Genomic DNA, 19695 nt, shown 5'->3' with positions numbered 1-19695 from the left:
AGGACACGGCAAAAACGATACCGTTTTTATTCCGAAAATTCCGCTAACCCCAACAGACTGCGCCAACCGTGTGCGGAAACTTCAGTTCCCTCTCAAACTCAGCTTCGCCATGGCAATTAACAAAGCACAAGGTCAATCGCTGAAAGTTGTCAGATTGAGCCTTCGAACGTCATGCTTTTCACATGGTTGTTCCAGAGTTGGCGATACAGACAACTTATTCATCTATGTTCATGAAGGAAAAACCAAAATTGTCGTCTATAAAGCAGCCCTATTGTAGTTACTCTTCTACTGCAATCTTGACATCTATGCCAAACTGTGGCTATTAGCAATCAGGCTTTCTACAAGCATTTCATTGATATATATGGGATGAAGTGGTGAGAGTGGATCTTCAGGTGTTGGGCTTCACAGAGGGAATAACAGGGGACACATGAAGCTAAGTAAAATCATGTCCTTGCATACAGGCATGTCCTTTGCATCCTTCTCCAGTTGAACATTCATAATTTTGTGGGTGCCGATAACACATAAAAAGCACCCATACTGGTACCACGTAAATGCAACGTAAAAGCACCCAGTACACTCTGTAAGGTGGTTGGTATTAGGAAGGGCATCTCATCATAGAAACCATGCCAAAACACACATGGAGCCTAGAGCGCTCTTCTGCTGACCAGCAACTGTCAAACCGTTGGAAAACAGACATTAAATGATGATGATATATATATAAAAACTTGCACTTCCTTTTCCGAGCTGAGATTCGAAACCGAATCTAAGGATTCTCGCTCGTCTGATCCACCACTGACCAAACAGGTACGAAAGAAATTTCTTTGTCCTGGCAAAAAAGTGATGGATGGATTTGTCTTCGATCTACCACCTGAGCTGTGTTATTTAAGGTTCAAGTGGACAGGAGGTGACTTACATAAGTAGAAATTACTCCTGTGGTATGTATGTCCTTCTAGCTGTCATGACCATTATAAATACAGTGAGATAGCCATCAAGCGGCAATCCGTCAAGAGACTGCAGATAGCCATCACCAAGTGAACTGTCAAGAGACAAGCAGACAGCCAGCAAGTAACTTGTGCCAGTCAAAGCAGCCAACATAGAACCATATATTCAGCATGAACGACCCAACACAGTCGCAGAACATAAACAGACACCACCGAATGACCAACGCACATACAGACACAAAACATGTCCGGTTCTACCTCATTTCATCGACACAGTATTTCTCCTGTTTATTTTCTTCTTCGCTATCTCGAAGCAAGTTGGTAATGTCATGTAGTGAATTTTTTGATGTATACAACAAGTAAATGCGAGTGTCTATTAAATAAATTATTTAAACCACAATCCGATGCTTTCCCATTGTTTTACTTTGATGTTGTCCACGTGCCTATTTCTTCTGCTACACTATCCCGCTACATATATGTGTACGTATGTCTTTGTGTTCGTCCCCTACTACCGCTTGACAACTGGTGTGTTTGTCCCCCGTAACTTAACGGTTCGGCCAAAAGAATTCGACAGAATAGGTAACAGGCTTTAAAAAATAATAAGTTAAGTGCTAGGGTTGATTCCGCTGAGGTCGACTTTGCCTTTCAGGGTTGATAAATTAAGTACCAGTTGCGTATTAGGGGTCGATCTAATCGACTGCCCCCCCCCCCCCACCTCCCCAAGAGTTTCGGGCCTTGTGCCTAGAGTAGAAAAGAGTATTAGTCTTCCTGCAATGGCGGCGAGCTGGAAGAATCAATAGCACGCCGGGCAAAATGCTTAGCGATATTTCATTTGTCGTAACATTCTGAGTTCAAATTCCGCCGAGGTCGATTTTTGCCTTTTATCCTTTCGGGGTTGATAAAGCAATACCAGTCGAGCACTGAGTCGATATAATCAGCTGGCCATTTGCCATAGCCAATATTGTTCTGCATCGCGACACAGTAAACCATTTATTAGCCCGATGGCAACCTAGACACCTTCAAATGACACTAATTACGATTGAAAATACAGTAGCAAAAAATCCTTTGAAAATCCAATTATAATATCGTGTGTCCCTTGATTTCTGCCATATGGAGAAAAAAAAATTATTTAAAAAAAGCTAAAATTATAGGGAGGCTGCCGTGACCAGGATTCGAACCTGGGTTACCACGGCCACAACGTGGGGTCCTAACCACTAGACGATCACGGCTATGAACCTCCCATCATCAAGCGCTTTACTTTTAATATATGAATTCATTTCCCTGAAGTAACGTCTTTGTGTTGATGTTTTTATATTTATTTTTTCAACTTTATCCTTTATGACAGAAACAAATTGCTTTTACTGTATAATTCAGTAAAATAACTAGATATGATTAGTTTTCTGATTGCTAGTTTTATTATAGTCATCGTACAAATCGTTAAATGTTTTTATATATCTTCTTTCGTTATGTATCAAGCTTCTTTTTTGCTTATCGTAAACGTTCATATTAAATTCCTTCGTGATATTTGCAGAAATATTGTTTGACTATTACTGTATAGAGCTTTCATAGTTCTTTTTGAAGTATTCAATCTTGTTTGACTTCTTCTAAAATTTGCGACATATGTATCAAATAATTTCCCAGTCAGTAAATCAATTTAACGATTTTAAACCATCTATTGTATACATAAACACACACACATTGAAACAGACACACACGTATATATATGTAGTTTCTCCTTTTTGAGTTCGCACGGTCGTCCCTTACATATATATATGTATATGAGAACTGCTGTCTATCAAGTATATAGGAACGAAGACGGAACTGTTTATATTATTCCAATGCTGTTTGACAGAATATGAACTAAAAGAACAATTATTTTTCTTCTGAATCAGTTTATCGGTTCATTCCGGACTAGAAATTTACAAACATTTTCCACTACTATTCCAAGATAATATTACAAATTTCAGTTAATATAATATCACATGTCTTTGGGCATTTTATATATTTTTCATTAATTTTTCCCCCAACATTCCTGTTGTTCGTTTCTGTAACTCTGTGGTGTTTATTTTATATATATTGCCTAAAATAGCGGTGTTTCAACATTTATATTATGATTGCGTATAAAATCTGGCTTCTATGAAGTTGGCCAAAAATATTGTCGCTGGAATATATATCTGTACCAATTTTGTTTCTTCTTCTTTTTACTGGCGTCAATCATTTGGGCTTGCGACCATTCTAGGACACTTCCTTACCGGATTATAATCGATCGATCGATAATATATCGAACACACCCTGTGCTTAATTTCAAATCTGATGCTTGATCTTTTTTTATCCCTCCTGTATGTGATTAGCCCACCAATGATTAGGGGTCATTTAGTATTTTGAGAAATACGAAGCAAAACATGCTAACGTCTGGTGTCCAAATAGAAAATCGGAATTAGATAAAAGATTAACCCTACCAAAAACCAGAAGCAAAGCATACAAAATTGCAAAAGGAACTCATGTGAAGGTAAGCAATACAAAAACTATTAAGGAATTTATTTGGGAGTTGTCTGTGTTCGCGGTAAAATCAAATGTAGTTTATATGGTTTATCATACTGGCACAACGCAACCAATCTGAAGAATCAAGGGCAATCTTTGACGAAATCCGTCTCAATTAAAATTAAAGCAACAATAATGTAGAGTGTCCAACATTATCTTGACCATCCTGAATGATCGAAATGATCAAGTAAATGGTTACGGTTATAAACTACTGTTTCATTTCTCAACACAGTCTAGGAAACCTATTCGACCAATATTGATGAAAATACAAAAAAGTAATGCATTTGGAAAACTAAACAAAATTGCGATTACGTTGGAAGTATATCTGAAGAGAAAGTTATAAATCGAAAAGTATGTTTTTCTTGGAAAGATGTAAACTTATTTCTTTTGAGTATTCGGGATAGCCAAGTTACTTCGGTAAATTTTCAGATTAATACCCGCACGATTACCTAACGCTAACCTTAAAACCCTAACCTTAACCCTAACACTAACCCTAAACCCTAACCCTAATCCTAATTCTAACCTTAACACCCTAATCCTGACCCTAAAACCCTAACACTAACACCCTAGGGAAAATCGTGCAAGTGTTAATCTGAAAATTTACCGTTACTTCTTTGGTACATTTTGCACTATTGTTTTTTTTTTTTGTTTGTTTTCTTTATTCAATTGACGCTGCTTCGATCACAGATTACCGAAATGGTCATATACCAATCGATTGAATCAGTCAAGTATGTCTTGCATTTATTTCATTGACAACAATGAACGGAGTTAGTCAACTTTGACAGCATTTGAACTCAGAACACGAGGAGAGGGTACGAAATATTGCCTCTGAAATGTATCTATCATAACATTAAAAAAAAAAAGAATTAAAGTTTTCTGTAAAACAATTTTTATTTTCATATATAAGTTGTAACAGTAAAAATTTGTAACGGTAGAGGTTGAGTTTGTGACTGTTGTGATTGATTTGCCAACAATAAGATGGATTTGGTATACATTAGGATGAAATGTTGGAGCCGTAATCAGTTTGTAAGGATTGGTTCTTTGTTGATTGCCATTATGTAAAGATGAAAGAACAGTGATTGAAGTTGGTAAGAAAATATTTATTTTTACTGTTACATTGAATACACCTTGCCTCGACGGGCAGGTGATAAAATCCTAGAGCATGCAAAGTAAAGTTAGATGTGGTAGATTTTCCTTATATAGTTTTGTGTACACGTTTTCTTAGCAGTAATCCATAGATAGCGATAGAATGATGTTGTAAGAGAACAGAATTTGAGCTAGTGAAAGTTGTAGGGTCGTGGGAGGTTGTCTCATAGTTGCTGACAGTAAATTTCATTTCTCCCTCTGACCATTGTCTTTAGTAGCTGTCTTGCTTGTGTTCATGATTCTAGTATTCCGCTCCCTAACTGATGGTAGCTGTCTCTGACTCGAGTTATAATTCATTAACTAACTGATTGAGTTTTCATGAGCCGACTAACTGAATTGTCACCAAGTAACTAACTTATTTCTTTATTTGTCAATGAATGACACACAGGAAGGGGACAATACAAAACATTTAGATTTGGGAGAGTTATGACTTAATGGAAATCGGAAAAATGAAATCGAGAATCATATAAAAATTTCTGTGATTATATTTTTGGTTTCTTTTCAAAGCCATTTGCAATCAAATATTCAGTTCACCAGGGCTGCCCTCTGTCCCCACTTCTGTATGCATTGGCTCTTGAGTCACTACTGTGGAGGTTGGAGGTGACGGGGGGGGGGGACACACACGTGATTTTTGTTACAGTAGGAAAGCGACGGCATATGTGGATGATGTCACCATCATTGTGTCTGATGAAGGGCAGCTACCTTGTGTAGAAGTAGCCATCAAAAGATACGAAGCGGTGACAGGAGCAAAAATTAACCAGGAAAAACCAGTCAGCTTGCAATTCGGCTACTGGAGGGGCAAGTTGAAGCCTCCCAACAGCATCATGGGACATTGGACAGAGGACCCAGTTAAACTGCTTGGAGTCTGGTTTGGTCCAGATCTCCAGTTGGAGAAAACTGGCGTGAAGTCACGGGTAAGGTGACGGCCATAACCCAGACTTGGTCTGGGAGGTCGCTATCCTTGCTAGGGAGGGCAGAGGTTGCGTAGATGTTTATAGCATCTGTGATAACCTACCGCCTAACCATTGTGCCTTGTCCTGGTTTGTGGCTGAACAAGTTGGAACGGATCCTTTTCCACTTTTTGTGGGAGGGGAAACCATCACTTGTGAGGCATTCCATCTGCTGCCAGAAACCACTAAAGGGTGGGTTAGGGATGCCTTGGCTGATGATGCGCATGTGTGCGCTGAGGCTGAGACACCTCTGGCTCTACCTGGATGGTGAACGTGTGTGGTCACTGCATGTCAAGTTCTTCCTGCCACATTTGACGTCCCTGTGGGTCGTAGGAGCATGGATCATGTGGAGACCAAAAACCAAGTGACTAACTGATTTTTGCTTGGGAGTTCTTGTTTTTATAATTATCTAGAAGGATAGACATATCATTGAGAACAATAGATTTAATTGGTAGTCTTGTTATCTTAATTCTAGCTTTTGTTGAAATAGAAGAGGTTAGAAGGGTCAAGTGGTGAAGACATTATTTCGGCTTAGCTAAGGCATCTGGCAAATGTAAACTGTCACAGAAAGAGAAAAGTTCTGTTGAAGTGTTAATTTAAATTTGGCTATCTAGGATTGAATCCACTTCATGCCTGCAAGATCTACTACAAATATATAAACATGTACATCTTTTAGAACTTTGTCATTTTATAAGGTTTTGCTGACAAATTTTAAAATTTATATAAACATTTATTTACATGAAGAAAATTACCGGAGAGCTTTTGTCAAATTCTTCCAAATATTGAAACCATTTGTGGGGAATTTTGTGTTTTTTATCACAGCGACTGGTTGCATACCAGAAGAAAAAGACAAAGTTACCATAGGCAGGATTTGATCTTAGAATGTAGGTGTCGTAATTAAATATTGTGTATGCATTTTGGCCAAGGTTCTGACTCTACCAGTTCAACGCTGTCCCCGTTGATTGTTGATCCTTCCAGTAACTGAATATTTTGACAGGTTTAGACAACAGGCAAATTTGTATTCCTGCAAGGTACCCAAGATGTGAATGGAATTATAACAAATTAACTGGATTGATTAAACACATCTCCTACAGAATATGTCCCCGTGGCAATCTTTGAAATCATCTTATTGTAGTTGAGTGACAGTAGCTGTCATTGAATATGTATCTGAACCACAAATGTAGAGTTGCCATTTCACTGTCATGAATGAAACCACACCATTTTCACATGAACAACCTATAAAATGATTGATCATTCAGCTTGAAATTATGTCATGAACAACATCTCAAATATTCTTGAGAGTCGTATCTTTTTTCACTAGTTAAAAAATTCAGCACCAAAATCATCCTAGAGTGTTGTTAGCATTTCAAGTAGGACAGATCTCAGTTTTTACCAAGCAAATCAAGAGAAAACCGTAACAAATTGTGGCAGACTCATAACTTTTTGTATCTCACTTTCCAGATTACAATTGGCCAAGCAATTATATAGTTAAGTCAATCCCTGTGACCTTGTCACGTTGTTTATGCATGCATACATGCTTAGCCTTCCTTTAATAAAGTCTGTTGTTAAATGTTCATGGACTTGCTTTTGTTGTAATTAGGACCAGTTTTAAGCCAATTAGACAAATTTGTTCAAATTAGGCCTGGCATGCATGCTTGAGTGGAGGACACCATGATGAATTTTTAGTACATCGTTGTGGCTAATGGTGGAGCCCCAAGCCCTCAATGTTTTTTGGTTGGGACTGGCGTAGTATATGAAGCATAAAACACAAGTCTTCAGCTTTTGTAGAGTGGAGGACCCCACTGACAATTCTCTGACACTGACACTTCCTAGCACTGGCCCTGGTTGTAATATCTGCTGCTAGCCTTATCTCACACCATGATTAATACAGCAACAATATTAACTTCGGTAATGATACCACATACTTCAATGCCGAAACAACAACACTGGTAACCCCTGCAACCAAAAACCACAGTAACACAAGCTCGTGAGTATTTCATTCTGTGTGGTGTGTGTATTTTTTTTTATCAATTAATTACTTGATGTATCAAACCATTATTGGGTCAACATGTTGTGGTGAAGTCAATACAGCTCATAAAACAAATAACGTAATTATAATGTCGTCATCATCACCACCACCAACATCATTAAACATTTCTTTACATACTGGTAGTTTGATAGGAGCTGGCAAGGCCAGAAGCATACTAGGCTCCATTGTCTGCTTTGGTATGATTTCTACAGCTGGGTGCCCTTCCTAATGCCAACCACTTTACAGAGTGTTTTTTTTTCTTGCCCTTAACCCTCCAACGCGGAGTATAGGCCACTTATAATTGAATTCCATGTCGCATAATTTTTCGTTTCTGTACTTATACTCTGCCATGAATGTCCCTCTTTCTCTAGTTCCTTTTGTGTTGATCTATGCCACAAGTTCTTAGGCCTACCTTTCTTTCTATATCCATCCGGATTCCACTGTAAAGCACTTTTCGCTACATTTGGTGTGTCTTTTCTGATTGTGCTACCAATCCACTTCCACTTTTTCTTAAATATTTGCTCCCTAATCGAAACTTGATTTGTTCTTTGCCGTAGCTCCATATTGCTTATGTGTTCGGGCTATCTAATTTTAAGTATACTACAGATTGTACTGGGTGCTTTTTATGTGGCACCAGCACTGGTGTTTTCTATGTGACACCATCACCAACAGGGTCACCAAGCACCTTGCAAGAGAAAATATCAGTTTTCAAATTCAAATCAAGCCAACCTTAGCTTTAGTTATTGTTCTTCTGTAAAACAGATACTACAAAAATTTAAATAATGGTTTAAATGAATAAAGACCTTCAAGAGGTGGAAAAAATACAGTAGAACCTCACAGTATAAGTGCACCATTGTACGAGTAATTTGCTGTACGAGCCGAGACTTGTATGAATTTTTTCTTGACGTACAAGTGGAAATCCACAAGACAAGCACACAAATAGTCCCATCTTTAAGGTAATTCAGTTAATAAAACCAGTTTACATATTTCTTTTGCATTCTCTTTTTTATAATTGTCAATTTACTTGTAACTACACCATTTCTGTTTTAAAACCCATAAAAAATTATTTTTGAGTGGTTTTTGGGGGCCGGAATGGATTAATTATATTTTAGTTAATTTCAATGGGGAGAATTGATTTGTAAAATGAATAAATTGTAAGATGAGCTTGGTTATGGAACGAATTAAACTCGTACTGCGAGGTATCACTGTATTAATAAATCAAAAATTTATGTTATCTGGTATTTAATATATTTGTATTTGATAAGGTGGTGAACTAGCAGAATCATTAGCATGCCGGGTGAATACTTAGAAGTTCTGAGTTCAAATTCTGCTGAGGTTGACTTTGCCTTTCATCCTTACTGGGGTCAATAAAATAAGTACCAGTTAAACACTGGGGTCAATGTAATTGACTTACCTCTTCCTCTGAAATTGCTGCTCTTGTGCCAAAATTTGTATTTGTTTATATTGTTCAAAAACATATCACTAGAGGAGATGACAAGGGACCGAGATCTCTGACAATTTCCTGTGCTTGAGAAAACACGTTGAGCCATGTAAAATTGGGGTCATACATAAAGGCATATCCCTACCATATATATATCATCATCATCATCGTTTAACATTTTCCATGCTAGCATGGATTGGATGATCTGACTGGGGACTGGCAAGCCAGAAGGCTGCACCAGGATCCAATCTGATCTGGCAGAGTTTCTACAGCTGGATGCCCTTCCTAACGCCAACCACTCTGAGAGTATAGTGGGTGCTTTTACGTGCTACCGGCACGGGGGCCAGTCACACGGTACTGGCAACGGCCATGCTCAAAAAGGTATTTTTTATGTGCCACCTGCACGGGAACCAGTCCAGCGGCACTGGCAACGACCTCGCTCAAATGATTTTCTAATGTGCCACCAGCACAAGTGCGAGAAGGCAACGCTGGTAACGATCATGCTCAAATGGTGCTATGTATATGCTACTGGCGCAGAAGCCAAACAGCTGCTCTGGCAACGATCACGCTCGGACAGTGCTGTTAGTGCTCCACTGGCGCAGGTGCCAGTCATCGAGTATGGTTCAATATATATATATATATATATATATATATATATATATATATATATATATATATATATATATATATATACTGGTGACATGAAAGGCATCTGGCTGTAGAAAACCTGCCTCTGTAAACTCTGTCTGATCCACGCAAGCAAGGAAAAGTGTCATTAAACAAGGACAATCATGATGATAATGATACATAATTAATAAACTTGTAGAAAACAACAAAGCATTTACTGATAGTTGGACTCTATAGATTTTGTTGAGTGAAAGTTATTGATAATATTCATTTAACTGGAACTTTGAATTTTGTTTTAAACAACTTACTCAACATGTCTACACACACACACACACACGTGTATATGTATATATGTGTGTATGAATACATTTGATTCTGTACCCAACAACTACTTTAACATACAGTACTGGGTATTTTTTCTTTCTCTTTTTTTCTTCTGTTCTTTGTTTTGTATCATCAGCACTAGAGAGGTATCATATCCTTAACAAGACTTCATCACCTCACACTTTACAGTGTGCAAGGGTCTTCACCACCTCACACTTTACAGAGGGCATTTTTCATGACATCTAGCCATGTCTTTGCTGTCTTTGCTCACTCATCACCCTTTTTACAGAATGAAAAGCATGAGTGATAGAGATATGAATGATAGTTATAAAAGATATCTGATAAAGGAGGAGTGGTAGGAGGGCTTAATGTTTTCACAGATATATGAACATTCAAGACAATGCAATGTTTCATGTATGAGTATGAATGTATATGTGTGCATGTGTGTATATATATATATATATATAAATATATATATACTCTCTTTACTCTTTTACTTGTTTCAGTCATTTGACTGTGGCCATGCTGGAGCACTGCCTTTAGTCGAGCAAATCGACCCAGGACTTATTCTTTGTAAGCCTAGTACTTATTCCATCGGTGTCTTTTGCTGAACCGCTAAGTTACGGGGACGTAAACACACCAGCATTGGTTGTCAAGCAATGTTGGAGGGGACAAACACTGACACACAAACACACATAGATTTATATACATATACATATATACGACGGGCTTCTTTCAGTTTCTGTCTACCAAATCTACTCACAAGGCTTTGGTCGGCCCGAGGCTATAGTAGAAGACACTTGCCTAAGGGGCCACGCAATGGGACTGAACCCGGAACCATGTGGTTGGTAAGTAAGCTACTTACCACACAGCCACTCCTGCGCCTATATATATATATATATATATATATATATATATATATATATATATATATATATATATATAGGTGCAGGAGTGGTAAGTAGCTTACTTACCAACCACATGGTTCCGGGTTCAGTCCCACTGTGTGGCACCTTCTACTATAGCCTCGGGCCAACCAAAGCTTTGTGAGTGGATTTGGTAGATGAAAACTGAAAAGAAGCTTGTATATATATATGAGTGTGTGTGTGTGTGTGTATGTTTCTGTGTCTGTGTTTGTGCCCCCACCATCGCTTGACAACCGATGTTGGTGTGTTTATGTCCCCATAGCTTAGCAGTTCGGCAAAAGAGACCAATAGAATAAGTACTAGGCTTACAATGACTAAGCCCTAGGGTTGATTTGTTTGACTAAAGATGGTGCTCCAGCATGGCCACAGTCAAATGACTGAAACAAATAAAAGAAAAAGACACACACCCACATATATATATATATATATATATATATATATATATATATATATATATATATATATATATATATATAAGACTTGAAGCATTGATTTAACCATGATACTCTCGTGGTCTGATGAGCTAGCTTTCTTTATCTGCACAGACTTGTAAATATTGCAGACATGTAAAATAGCTTATTATTACATGATAAATACTGTGAAATGGTTGTAATCCTAATGATGACAAGTGGTGAAATAAATATATTCACTTTTCATATTTCTTGACTCTTTATTCAATGTCTGTTTTTCATGGCGGCATAGCGTCTACTTATTCAAAATTTAGTTGCTACTTGGAGTTCTTTATTCTCGTTTGAAAACTGAGAATGAAAAACTCATGCATTTGAATTTTTTATGTGTGTGTGTGTGTGAGAGAGAGAGAGAGGGTGAGAGCTACTGAATAAATTATAACTATTTCCTGGTTTTTAGGTTCAAATGGATTCAATTCAGCTACTTTGTGTCCTATGACATATATGACCACATACATACAAATTGTGCTGACCTCCTTTTTACAATGGTAAAAAGCTCTTCTGTTTGGATAAGAATTTCCAAGTGTAGTATTTCTGTAATAACTGTTACAGTTATCTTTCTTCATTGTTCTGGGAAGTAATATCACTCGTTGAACAACAGGAGTAACATTTTCATATGTGATTGGTTATGTCTGAGAATCATACACATTTCATCTCCTTTGAGCAAATTTCTTATCCTGAATCCTTGTGGAAAATGATTTGCTTGATTTGTTTTTGATAAATAGTAGTTCTTTGCTTGGTAGATTCGATCATTTGCAAAATAATCCACGTTATTGCATCATTTCTAATTCTGTATAAATTACACATTTACTTTGTTTTGTTTTACTTTCGACTGATGTAGTGTCCAATGAACATACAAGTCAAAGAAGAACTTGACTCACCATATTCTCTTATTTTTAGTAGTATATCTTCAAGTAATTTTGCTTAGCTAAATCTAGTGTTATCTTGTCACCATGTTACACAATTTTTAATCCTTTACGGTTCAAAAGTTCATGTGTATGATTGAGTCTGGTAGGCTCAAGTTATCTCAAGTTGAACTTCAGCTAAGCACAGTTTAATGTTACTGTGGGAGTCAAGTAAGGTTGTATACTAGATATTCTCATTCTATTTGTATATTGGTGTTTATGGAAGTGTTCCACAATTCAATTGAAGGTATCTACATGCAGACAAAATCTGCAGCTAGCTTGTTTAAGGTGTTACATCTCAAAGTTATGGCTAAGACCACATGTTAATGAGAGAAATGTTTTTTTTTCTTTTGATAATTGTGTCCTTGTCTCCCAGAGTGTGAAGGATTGAAAAGCCTGGTGGATGCCTTTAACAAGGTGGTCCCAAAGTTTGGCTTAGATATTGATATCCAGAAGACTAAAGTTCTCTAATAACCAAGCCCTGATGTGTGTCAAATGTCACATCCTGTATTCATTATCATCAAAGGGACATTAGTTTATATATATATATCTCATGAACATCTGGACTCCTTCCTCTCCTTTGTCCAAACCTTCCATCCTGCCCTAAAATTCTCTTGCACTGTAACTCTTTCGTCAAATTTCTTGACATTTTTGTCAACATACACCACTCTGCTCTCACCACTTTCATCCTCTACAAACACACTGATTCACACTTCACACTCCTACCTTAACTTCTCTTCCTTCCACCCTACCCACATCAAGCTTTCCATCCACTTCTCCCAATTCCTCCATCTACGCAGGCTCTGCAGTGATGACTATAACTTTGAAACTCAGTGGATATCTTGTTACCATTATCTACACTCCTTGCCCAGGCACAATCTGTGGACCATACTTCTGCTCTTTCTCCTTGCACCCATCCCACCCTTACCTGTCTCCCATTCCCTTCATCTACCACTCCTCCACGCTACCCCTCCAATGACCCATTCTCCAAGCCTTCCGGCAACTCCAGTTCGATTCTTCCATCTCATACATCTTCCCTAACCTACACTTTCACTCCTTCAATTGAGCCCATAACCTGTGTGACCTTCTGGTCCACTATTTCTTCCTTACTCCTGCCTCCCAGCCTGGCTCCTTCCCCTGCTTTCACCCCTGCTGTCACACCTGCCCTTACCTCTCCAACACCACTATCCTCACTGGCACCCATCACTTTCCCTATCATGACACTGACTCCTTTACCTGCACTTCCAGTAATGTTATTTACTGCATCTCTTACTCTCTCTGTCCTTCCCTGTACATTGGTCAAAGGGGATGCCACTTGGCTGACTGGTTTGCAGAGCACCTTTGAGACATCAGACTCGCCAATGACACCCCAGTCTTGCGCCACTTCTGCTCTACTGGTCATTCACTATAACATCTGTCTGTGTTTGAACTATCTCTGCACAGGGGCCATCCGGACTTCCGCCTTTTCTGTGAACAGGAATTAATCTTCTCTCTTCATTCCTTTGCACCATATGACTCAACTCACTACCTCTCTTCATCTGACACCAACCCCACATGGATTCCCACATGCATCCCACATTCAACTGCTTCCCCTCCACCCACACACCTGCATTCCGCCTAGCTCAGTACCCTCACCACACACATGCCACTATACAAACACTTGTACACACTGTTCAACTCATTACTCACTTCACACACCATTACACACCCACCCACAAACATTTCCCACTCCACACACTAGCACCGGACACTTCTCAGCACCCATACCACACACCATTATCCACACATCCACACTCACTCTTCAATAGCAACACCACATATACCACTATACGAGCAGCCCCGCACACTGTTCAACTCAGTAGACACACCACACACCATCATGCAAACTCCCACACACACACACACACAACGCAACGCACATAATCACATGCAACACGCATAGAAACAGATAACTTTTGCCCAAACATACACTATACACATGCACACTATTTGGTCACAGACATGCACACACACACACACGTGCACACACCACCTGAACAAGCACACATCAAATGTTACACACAACACACACACACATTAGCCTCACACATATACACACGTCCATACACATTTACACACACATCCATACGCACACACCCACACTCACTGACACATGCATACTCACACACTCGACCCCATTCACACATACACACTCACACACACCATTCCCACATACACACATGTGCTTGTGTACCTTAGTTCGTTGTGGTCACCATTACCGTTATTATTCTTATCATTATTATTATCTCCCTTTCATTCAGCCTCTTTTTTCCAGTCATCTGTCCATGTTGGACCGTTGAACTCTGCACATTTTACTCTCTCTGTTCTTTTTATTTCCTCTCCATTTTTTTCATCTTAATCCTTTCTGTTGAAGAGCATAGGCTTGAAATGTAAAAGACTTTTCCATTCTACCAGAGTGTCACACTAATACGCCTGCTTGTTGTTCCTACACCTGTCTTTATCTTCTGTTTTCTGTAAGTTTGAACTCTCTCTCTGTCTCTCTTTCTCTCTCTGTCTCTATATATATATTACTCTTTTACATGTTTCAGTCATTTGACTGCGGCCATGCTGGAGCACCGCCTTTAGTTGAGCAAATCGACCCTAGGACTTATTCTTTGTAAGCCTAGTACTTATTCTATCGCCCCCTTTTGCCGAACCGCTAAGTTACGGGAACATTAACACACCAGCATCAGTTGTCAAGCGATGTTGGGAGGACAAACACAGACACACAAACATATATATATACATACATATATATGATGGCGTCTTTCAGTTTCTGTCTACCAAATCCACTCACAAGGCTTTGGTCGGCCCGAGGCTATAGTAGAAGACACTTGCCCAAAGTGCCATATAGTGGGACTGAACCCAGAACCATGTGGTATATATATATATATATATAATTTAAAAATGAACTAAGCAAAATAAATCAGGTAAAGTAGTGGTATGTATTTAAGCAACATAGACAAATACAGGTATATCAAATACCATACAACATCAATTCTTGATTTATTATAAGTATCTCTGCCTCTAGAGAATGTATCATAATTACCAAATGGAAACCAAAACCAGTGCAACCTGAGAAAGGAAGATAATCTCAAGATTCAAGATTTCTCCAAAGCTGACACGTCATTAAGAAACAGACAGGTTTATTGTCTGGAGATAAGAGGGTAGTTGTGGATACATGTTTCTAGCTCAATAGCTGTTATCATCTGCATGAAAATAGTTTATTAATCTTACGTCTGAATATATGTGTGGTGTATACATGTATATATATATATATATATATATATATATATATATATATATATATATATATATATATATATATACTCGGACCTTTGGAAATGTGCTGTGCGTGAGAAGACCCGGCAAGCCAAGTAAGATCGTTGCCAGTGCCCCTGGACTGGTTCTTGTGCGGGTGGCACATGAGATGCACCATTTTGAGCGTGGTCGTTGCCAGTACCGCCTGACTGGCTCCCGTAGGATTTTCGAGCGAGATCGTTGCCAGTGCCCCTGGACTGGCTTGTGCGGGTGGCACATAAAAGACACCATTTCGAGCGTGGCCGTTTTCGTGCAGGTGACACGTAAAAGCACCCACTACACTCTCTGAGTGGTTGGCGTTAGGAAGGGCATCCAGCTGTAGAAACTCTGCCAAATTAGACTGGAGCCTGGTGTTGCCATCCGGTTTCACCAGTCCTCAGTCAAATCGTCCAACCCATGCTAGCATGGAAAGCGGACGTTAAACGATGATGATGATGATGATGATGATGTATAAGGGATACTCGTGGCTTGATGTTGGTATAGGGTAACAGTTAGTTAGAAAATACAACATGGTGAACAGGAAATTGACCATGTGGAGGATAGGAATTTCCTGTTCACCATGTGGTATTTTCCAACTAACTGTTACCCATATACCAACATTGAGTCACGACATTGCATGACCTTCCTCGACTAATTGCAGCCCACGATCAACTTCTGTCATTCAAATTCAAAATTGTTGATGACTAGTATCACACTTGAAACTCAAGAGTACCAATGAATTTGAATCAAAATCAAACTGTTTCGATCCATACATGTAACTTCCAATAAATTTGTTGAGTGCCCTTCTTTGATTTGTCCACTCACTCGTATATATATATATATATATATATATATATATATATATATATATATATACATATATGTGTATGTGTGTGTGTGTGTATATCTGATGTGTATGAATATATGTATATGTATGTCATTATTACCACCAACAATGTGTTAACACCCACTTTTCCATGATTGCATAAGTCAGACCAGATTTGTTGGTTCTAGAAACAGCATCTAGCTGAAGAAAATCTGTCTCAATAATGGAAAAAAAATGAATGTTGAAGCAACGTGTGTATGTGTGTTTGTGTGTGTGTGTGTGTGTGTGCATGCATGCGTGTGTCTGACTTGAAATATTCACTTAAACAGTAGAACTTAGATAAGTGTGGTAATTGACTCTCAGAATTTCATAAGTACAAAAGCCATCAACAATAGGAAATGAATTTGTAGGAAAATGTTGATTCAGTTTTGAATACTGGCTCAGAATCTAAGAAGCTATTCATTAATATATATATATATATATATATATATATATATATATATATATAAAACAATGGAGTCATGAATTATAAAAATCAATGTGCTGCAATATGTTGTATTGTATAAATGAGAGCAGGACAATATTAATTGGTTACTAAGATGGTCTTTAATTTATGTTTACTATGTTGTTATATCTAGAAAACAACTTCTCTTGAGTCATTTGTGTACACAGCTTGTTTGTTGTTGCAGCAAACAAATTGTCTTTAGCTCCATGGTCCATTGTGTATAGCAATTAGCTTCATCTAAGTGACTACTTAAGAGAGAGAGAGGGGGGGGGGGGTAATAAAGTGTAGTTAGATAGAAAGAGTAAGGATTGTATTGTTCCAGGGATAATGAAGCTTTCTCCATCAGTCCCAGGAAGAAGGAGGAAGGAAAATTGATACTTTCTGATCAGAGGTTGGTTGACCCAAAGAAAAGGAACTTATTTGATGTTGCATATTTATATTCTTCCTAACCAAATCAGGCTAAACTAAACGTAAGATGTTTCCTCTGCATCAGGTTTGACTCATGAATGCCTTGGAAAGGTCTAAGAGGTTAGTTCATTCTAAGAAATGTCTTTGTGCAACAGGCAAGAACAATAGGCCATGGACTTGTAGGAGATTGGGAATTTGGTTTCAAATCCTGGTTTAGACATTTTGTAGCTGTTTGCTTTAAATGCTTGCGAAGACCTGTTGAGGCAAGTGAATTTGAAATCAAAATCAAACCAACTTCTCCTTCATTGGACACTAAACTCGGCTTGTGAAGACCTGTTGGGGCAAGTGAAATCGAAATCGTAATTGAACCATATTCGATGATTGGCACCTGTTCCAGTGGAGCACTAACAGCACTGTCCAAGCGTGATCATTGCCAGAGCAGCTGTCTGGCTTCCATGCTAGTGGCACATAAATAGGAATATTTGAGCATGATCGTTACCAGCGTCGCCTTACTGGCACTTGTGCCGGTGTTACGTTAGAAAATCATTTGAGTGAGGTCATTGCCAGTGCCGCTGGACTGGCTCCTGTGCAGGTGGCACATAAAAAACACCATTTTGAGCGTGGCCATTGTCAGTACCGTTGTGACTGGCCCTCGTGCCTGTGGCACGTAAAAGCATCCACTACACTCTCGGAGTGGTTGGCATTAGGAAGGGCATCCAGCTGTAGAAACTCTACCAGATCAGATTGGAGCCTGGTGCAGCCATCCAGTTCACCAGTCCTCAGTCAAATCGTCCAACCCATGCTAGCATGGAAAGCGCACGTTAAACAATGATGATGATGATATATATATATATATATATATATATATATATATATACACACACACACACACAAGTGTATTAGTTGTATGTACTCTTTATGGGTCTCTGTGACAACCATCAAAGTTGTGTCTTCTAAATATATATGCTTTTGCATATTGATTTAATTAACCTATTGGGGATTGCTGCTGTTGTGAAACTATCACCATTGTTCTCAGGAAAACTCTATAAAACATTAAACATGAGACTTTCTCATACAAAGGTACAGGAGTGGCTGTGTGGTAAGAAGCTTGCTTATCAACCACATGGTTCTGGGTTCAGTCCTACTGCGTGGCACCTTGGGCAAGTATCTTCTACTATTGCCTCAGGCTGACCAAAGCCTTGTGAGTGGATTTGGTAGACAGAAGCTGAAAGAAGCCCCTCGTATATATATATATGTGTGTGTGTGTGTGTGTGTGTGTGCGTGCGCACGTATGCTTGTGTGTCTGTGTTTGTCCCTCACAACATTGCTTGACAAATGATGCTGGTGTGTTTATGTCGCTGTAACTTAGTGGTTCGGCAAAAGAGACTGATAGAATAAGTACTAGGCTTACAAAGAATACGTCCTGGGGTTCGATTTGCTCGACTAAAGTCAAATGACTGAAGCAAATAAAAGAATAAAAGAAGAAATATTCTAATCTATGCCCAAGTGCAATATACATGATATAACATTTGTGATACTAAGAAGTGATTGTGAATAACTTTAAAGGGAGATAATATTTATGATGAGAAAAAATAGATTTGAAGCCATCTTGTAATATTTGATTGTAATAAATTAAATTATTTGATTATATACTAAAAATGTTCAGGAATGAAAATGAAATTCAATAATATTAATTGTATATTACTTGAAATTAGATTGTGTATAGGTTCTTTCCTTGCTGTATGGAATATCATAAGATGTGAACTGTTATACTTTGAAGTCACTATTCATCTCTTTCAGTTATTAATGTTTTTAAACAGGCTGTTAATCAGTATCAAAGTTGGTTTATGTAATTAATGCAACTGTGATCATCGCTTTGTTTGCAAAATTATCTCCCCTGAAATAATTTACTCTGGATCAGTGGTCTGCAGAGGTAGTACTGGTCCCTATCTCTCAGTCTCGCCGGTCGATTATGTGGTCATGGTCGCTTCTCCATCATGCGGCAATCGTTGGACACTCCTCCAGTCCTGTAGCTTGTTGCGCGTACAGTGAGCCCCATATCCCTGCAGCTCCATCGCAGGGCGGGGGACGGGCACTGACTGGACCCGTCCCCTGTCTCCTATCCAGTGAACTAAATTCATAATTTCATATATATCATCATCATCGTTTAACGTCCGCTTTCCATGCTAGCATGGGTTGGACGATTTGACTGAGGACTGGTGAAACCGGATGGCAACACCAGGCTCCAGTCTAATTTGGCAGAGTTTCTACAGCTGGATGCCCTTCCTAACGCCAACCACTCAGAGAGTGTAGTGGGTGC

At 38.7% G+C, this 19695-nt stretch overlaps 1 protein-coding gene and 1 non-coding gene across 10 annotated transcripts in view; one reads left to right on the top strand and one right to left on the bottom strand.

The window, feature by feature from the left end:
* Window positions 1–2098: 2098 nt before the first annotated feature.
* On the bottom strand, window positions 2099–2170 carry Trnah-gug (transfer RNA histidin (anticodon GUG)). The gene has a single exon. It is a non-coding gene; the product is annotated as a tRNA-His (tRNA).
* Window positions 2171–2398: 228 nt separating this feature from the next.
* Window positions 2399–19695, top strand: part of LOC106877139 (dual specificity protein kinase CLK2) — a 107237-nt gene continuing 89940 nt past the window's right edge. For 8 of the 9 annotated variants that reach the window (XM_089350366.1, XM_089350343.1, XM_089350367.1 and 5 more), the window contains exon 1: window positions 2415–3450. The gene's annotated coding sequence lies outside the window, so the exon portion shown is untranslated. Of the gene's footprint in view, window positions 3451–19695 lie in introns of all 9 variants that reach the window. The other variant, XM_089350365.1, reaches the window with a different exon arrangement.

The sequence above is a fragment of the Octopus bimaculoides genome, chromosome 4 (assembly GCF_046866305.1).
Source record: "Octopus bimaculoides isolate indiv1 chromosome 4, ASM4686630v1, whole genome shotgun sequence".
In the NCBI taxonomy this organism is placed as follows: Eukaryota; Metazoa; Mollusca; class Cephalopoda; order Octopoda; family Octopodidae; genus Octopus; species Octopus bimaculoides.
This window is presented reverse-complemented; position numbering and strand designations above follow the sequence as displayed.